The sequence below is a fragment of the Myotis davidii genome, unplaced genomic scaffold (assembly GCF_000327345.1).
Source record: "Myotis davidii unplaced genomic scaffold, ASM32734v1 scaffold397, whole genome shotgun sequence".
NCBI lineage: Eukaryota > Metazoa > Chordata > Mammalia > Chiroptera > Vespertilionidae > Myotis > Myotis davidii.
In genome coordinates, this window is record NW_006288192.1 from 189,198 (window position 1) to 196,160 (window position 6,963).

Sequence of the window (6,963 nt, forward strand, 5' to 3'; positions counted from 1 at the left end):
GCACCTGAAACCTGTATAATTTTGTTAACCAGTGTCACCCCAATAAATTCAATAAAAAGGAAAATATATTGCATTAGCATTCAAACTAATATTTTTCTGGTATAAAATATTTGATGTATCATTTCTGCATGGAATTCTAAAGCTATTTTTAAGAGGCAGACAGAAATACAAATTCAGTAGAAGACTGTGGTAGTGTTCAAGAGGAGGACAAGGGCAAGAAAAACATTTTAGATTTTCCCAGCTATAGAGAAGGATAACTGAATCCACAGTAAAATAAGGTGTAACTTATATAAAAATAAATGCAATATCATGATTATAAATGCTTTCCTGAGGCCCTGTGGGCCATGCTAACCTGCCTTTATTGTCCCCTAAGGTGAAAAGAAGTGATAAAGTAAAAATCTCTTTGCAAGGTAGTAATTGTTCCCATTCCAGGGTGGTAATCACAAAGAAATATATTTTTCAATTGTATCATATCATATATTTTTTTCTTTTTCACCTTCACACTAACCTCGATGAACTGCTGCCTCTATAAAATCTTATATGCAGCAACAAACTACTGTTTTAGCTGGTTTCAGCTTTCACTGACATTTCAAAAAGCTTGTGTGCCATTGCTATCCTTGGGAGTTCTACTAATGGAAAAAATGATTGGGAAGAATAAAAGACTAGTCATAAAATTACTCTTTATCCCAGACCTCTTTCTTCAGTGTCCATTTGCTATACAACATTGATCACCCTGCTGTTAATTAAAAAACAATGAAAGAAGCCTTTTTATAAACCCAAATGGCAGGACACCTTTGAAAAAGAATACTTGTGATGACTCAGATATCAGGTGAATAAAACCAATTTTTCCTAAGGGTTTCATACAATTTAAGGTAATTATTTTTCCCATTACTTCCATTTACCTGGCTAAAACAACTCAAATTGTGCAAGGCTGATAGCTGGTGGAGTGGTGGAGTGCCTTGACTGAGTGACTATGATGTAATTATGAGAGCACCCAAGAGTACCCTATTATTCAGCAAACGAAAGTAGAACATACAGCATCCCAGGTAATTACTGGTCGATCTTCACTAAAGGGCCTTGTTTGAGTCCTTTTGCTTCCTTTTAGATCAAAACTGTGGTCTGTAAAATGAAAGTCAGTTACTGAATTTCAATGTGCTGGCTACCTGTTGCTTCCACCTCAGAGTTGGTTGCCCAGGAAGAAGAAAAGTGTGTTTTGTAATGGTACTCTGTATTTCTCTTTGGAATCTCCTCATATATATCTTGGGGTTTTACAGTCTTTCTTCTTTTTTATTGACTTTATTGGGGTGACATTAAACCATACAGGTTTCAATTGTACAACTCAACAAAACATCTGCACACTGCAGCATGCTACCATCAACCCAAGCAAAGTCTCTTTCTGTCCCCATTTCTCCCCTTTGCTCAACTCTATGTTCCCCGACCCCCCTTTCCCTCTGGCTATCACCACACTGTTGTCTGTGTCTATGTGTGTATCTATCTAATAATAGGATAATATGCAAATTGGTCGGTATGCTGTCATGTGATAACCAATCAGCAGGCTGCTTCCCGCCTCCTGCCCAGGCAGCTGTGAGGCCTAGGGTAGGTAGGATAGGATATGACAGGAGGGGATAAGAAAGGAGAGGGAGAGGAAGGCAGACCTGCATGCAGACAGGCCAAGAGGAGAAACAGAAATACAGAAAGGGAATAAGAAAAAGATGCAGGAATGGAAAAGGGAAGGAAATACAGGGCTGCACATGGGAGGGGGTGATGACCACAGGAGGGGGCAGAGCAAGTGCACTGGCAAGGGGTGGGGCACAAGTGGCGTGGAGCGGGGAGCCCTGCCCAGACGTGGGAGGAGGGCGTTAGCCCCAGGCATAGGCCGTTGGTGGGGAGGCACCTGCAGGTCCCGGGATGGAGGAGTGGATGGTCCGCGGCCTTCTGGATGGAGGCACACCTGCTTCATGGCAGCAGCACTCAGGCCACACAGACCTTGGCCACCTTGCTGGGCTGGGCACCCCATACTGGGAGGGGAGGCGCAGCTTAGCTGGGATGGAGTTGGACACTAAGGAGGTTACCCCTTTTATCCCCAAGGGCTGGACCCCAAAGACACTGGCCAGGGTTAGGTTGGTGGTGTGTTAAGTGTACTTTGTTGACTAGAAGTTGGGGCATCCTGGGCAGGGAATGGGAGGAGGATGGCGTCAGGGAAGCTGTGGATGGGGGCGGGGGAGTGGGGGCGGCCAATGGTTGGCTGGGACTGGGCCCTAGGCTGGAGGTTAATGCCCCCTGAACGGAAGATTTAATTTCAAAGTGTGCTCAGGCAGGGCTGGAAGCAGGTCCCAGAGAGGAAAGGGGAAAGGAAAGAGAAGGATGCTAAAATGGGGTGAGGCCAGGAAAATAGTTAAATAAAAAGAAGAAACAGAATCTGAGAGTGAGGGGGGTTTAAAAGGAGGAGTTAGTAAGAAAATTAAGTACAGGGTTATTTTTTAAAAATGTACTCAGACATCCCCTGAGAGCTCCTGGACTGTGAAAGGGAGCAGGCTTGCCTGAGGGATCCCCCTCCCTGAACGAACTTCATGCACCGAGCCACTAGTGTGTGTGTGTGTGTGTGTGTGTGTGTATCAGTAGTTGTTCAAGGAAAATCTGGAAAATTTGAGAAGGTACAATATATTGGGATAAAAAGGTCCTTTATTATAGACTAGTGACCTGGTGCACAAAATTTGTGCACATTAAAAGGGAATTAATTAGAGGAAATATTTTAATATTGCTATTTGCCCTTTCTCTATAACAGAAGTGTCAACCAAATTAACAATTGACAATGACAGATCGAAACACATGGGTGCAATTGACACCAGTGAGAGCTTTATATGTATTGTGCATGTGCAAGTCCACTTAGCCATTTATATCTATAATGATAAAAGCATAATATGCTAATTAGACCAGACAGGTGAACGACCTTTGGATGTTATTCCAGATGTCCTTCCAGATGAAGCCACCACAGCAGAGGTGGAGGCAGAGGTGGTTAGGGGCGATAAGGCAGGCTGGCGAGCAGTTAGGGGTGATTAGGCAGGCAGGCAGAGAGGTTAGGTGTGATCAGGCCTGAGGTCCTGGCAAGCCCTGCCAGGTAGGGGGCGCAGCTTGAGGTCCCCCAGCCTGGCCCTGGGGCATGGCGTGCGGCCTGAGGTCCCTCAGCCCAGCCAGGCGCCATGCAGCCTCAAGTCCCGGCTGTATGGTTGTGACGTTATGGCATCCTGTCTACTTTGCATATTCCTCTATTATTATATAGGATATTTTTCTTAATCCCTTAACCTTTTTTCAATCCCAACCACCTCCCTGCTGACAGCTGTCAGTCTGTTCCATTGGCTTTTCCAATTTTTTTATCAGTTTATTTTGTTCATTAGATTCCACATACAAGTAAGAACATATGATGTTTGTCTTTCTCTGACTGGCTTATTTTATTTAGCATAATAATATCCAGGTATATCTGTGCTGTCCCAAAAATATTTCTTTTTTTACAGCCTAGTAGTATTCCATTGTATAAATGCACCACATATTTCTTTGTCCACTCATCTATTGATGGGCACTTAGGCTGTTTCCAGATCTTGGCTATTGTAAATAACACTGCAAGGAACATAAGTTTACATATAGTTTTTTGAAACAGTTTTTCAGGTTTCTTCTAATGTTTTCTCAAAAGTGAAATTGCTGATTCAAATTGCAGTTCCATTTCTAAATTTTTGAGGAAACCGATACTGTTTTTCAAAGTGGTGCACTTGTCTTCATTCCCATCTACAGTGCATGAGGGTTTCCTTTTCCCCACATCTTCACCAGCACTTATTGTTTGTTGATTTATTGATGATAGCCATTCTGATAGATGTGAGGTGATATCTCATTGTAGTTTTAATTTGCAATTTTTCTGGTGATTAGTGACATTGAGTATCTTTTCATATGTCTATTGTCCATCTGTATGTCCTCTTTGGAGAAATATCTATTCAGGTCCTTTGCCCATTTTTAAATTGATATTTTTTGTCTTGGTTTTGAGTTGTGCAGGTTCTTTATATGTTTTGGAAATTAACCCCTTATCAGATGTATCATTGGAAAATATTTCTTCCATTCAGTGGGTTCCATTTTCATTTTGTTGATGGTTTAGTGTTTTTTATTTGTTTGTTTTGCTGTGCAGAATCTTTTTAGGTTGATGTAGTCCCATTTGTTTATTTTTCTTTTGTTTCCCTTTCCCAAGGAGATATGACAAATCTTCCTAGATTTTGGAGAACACATCAGTACAGAAACTTCTTCCAAACTTATTTATTCTCACAAATGATTTTTTTGTACCACTTTAATTTAGTTAAACATACAGATATTTCTATGGACTGAGTGTTTGTGTCCCACACCCACCCAAATGTATCTGTTAAAATCCTAAACCTATAGGTGTTTGGATATGAGGCCTTTTACAAGGCAGTTATTTCACGGGGGTGGAATTGAGTGGGATTAGATTCCCCTTATAAAAAGAGGCTACAGAGTTAGCTTACTTTCTTTCTGCTATGTAAGAATACATGGAGAAATCAGCAGTCCTGCAATCCAGAAAAGGGACTTCTCCAGAACTTGACCATGTTAGAACCCTGATCTTGGACTTTGAGCCTCCACAACTGTGGGAAATAAATTTGTGTTTATAAGCCAGCCAGTCTATGGTATTTTGTTATATCAGGCTAAGCTTAGTAAAACAAGTTGTGTGTTTTTTAATCCTCACCGAAGTGTTGTTCCATTGATTTTTAGAGAGAGTGGAAGAGAGAGGGAAAGACAGAGGGAAATATTGATGTGAGAGAAATTCATCAGTTAGTTGCCTCCTGCACGAGCCCTGGGCTAGGGAGGAGCCTGAAACAGAGGCACGTGCCCTTGACAGGAATCAAACCCGGAACCCCTCAGTCCACAGGCTGATGCTCTATCCATTGAGCCAAACCAGCTAAGGCAATACAAGTATTTTTAAAAAACAACTCCGGTTTCCCATGCTCTGGTTACTCATCATTGCCTTCCAAATTGAGCATAAACTCTTGAACCTGATATTTAAGGAACTTTTACAATAAAACTACATATTCCCAGTTTATTGCCACCTACACACTCTAACCCAATACTTCAGTCAATTAAAAATCATCTAGAGTATTTCTGTGATGACAGACCAAGACCCTGTCAGGCAAAGTCACCTGCACATCTAATACAGGAAGCAACTACTAGAAGGTACTTGGATGTCAGCAGAAGCACACAGATCTGGTAAAGAGTAAATCCTCAGAAGAGGGGAGGTATGTAGCTGTACAAAATAAGTTACTGCTTTTGTGGATTTCATCCTGAGATTAAGTGCAGTTGTTTGTGTGGTGCATAAAGTAGTGGCAGCACTAGTAGAAAAAAACATTATCTTTCTGGTCAGATATTCCAGAAAATTGAAGCCATGGAAACCATGGCTGCTGACTATAGTAGGAGAATCTAAGAAGGGAAAAGCTAGAGTGAGGATACCCAAGTCCATCAACCCACATCTCTGACTGATTCCTGAACCAAGCATGTATGGAATAATATCAAAGCTGCTTAGGCAAAGACAAAAGATTGGGTAAGACCAGAGTTGCTACTCAAGAAAGACAGCTTAATATTCAGCCCAGCCAAGATATTGCATGATAAAACAAAAGAAGGAATACTCATCATAAAAATTAGTAGAATATAAAATCTCCACAATTTAATATTAATAATATTCAGAATACAAAACAAAATGATCTACATAAAAATAAACACAAAAAAATCTAACATATTATCAAGAGGAAAAATCAATCAAATAAGACTTATTCCAAGATAACCCAGGCATTGTTAATAATGGACATGAATTTTTAAATAAGCCATTATAACAATCCATAATGAAGTAAAACAAAATCTACTTATATAAAAACCATGGGTGGTGTTCATCACATCCAGAAGAACCACCACGACCAAGCGGAAGGAAGTCAGTCCTGCAGGGGTTGTCTTGACAACGGCTGTGCCCACCCCCAACCTGTTTCCCGGAGCTGTTTCCTGTATGGGTGGGGTTTGAGGCAGTAACCCACCCTGGGAGCGTGGAGGCAGATCTTTCTAAAGTGTGCCCTGCGCCAGCAGGGCCAGGGGTCAACCTGAGTGGGGGTGGCTGAAGGGCTTAGAAAAGACAGACAAGAGAATGAAAGCCAGGTCTTGGTGGGACGCTGCTTCTCTGAGGGACAGTGACCATGCCCACAGCCATGCCTTTATTTTATAGCAGATTCTACGAGGCAAAGTGAAGTCATGACCAAGATGCTTACAACATTCTCCTGGGTTTCAATCCTACTCAACTACATGCACCTGAACTCTATCAAGCCTACATAACTCAGGCACGTGGGGCCATGTGTTCGGACCACAGGTTCAAGCTTACAACTACAGCTGTTGGCTATAATTGTGCTGGGAAGGCCCTGCCCTCCAAGCTGGGACTTGCACGTGGCAATGAGAGGACTGTGCCCTCTCATCAGTCCAAGGCTTGAACCTGTCCAAAACACTCTGGCTGTGCCCCACAAGAGGTAAACTCTATGAGGGCAGGAAGTTTTTTTTGTTTTGTTCACTGCATTATCCCTGATGACTAGAACAATGGCTAGAATGTAGTATTTACTCAATAATTATGTGCTTAAAGAATTGACTCATTAATTAGGCTGGAATATGTTGAGTGTCACATCATTAGATACCCAGTAAAGTATGGGGTCAAAGGGCAAGCTCAGGAGATGAAATGAGATGAGCTGGCTTCTCACATCCTTTGTTCAGTAGGTGTAAGGGCATGAACCCATTAGCTCATTTCTCTCAGCCCCAGACTTCTCATTCATCAAGAAGAACCCTGAGTCCAGTCTGGCAGCTCAGATTCTGTGCCTGGTGCCATCTGTTGGGCTCTGCGGGTCATCAGACACTTACTTAACCTGTGCTTCCTCATGCTCCCTTTTC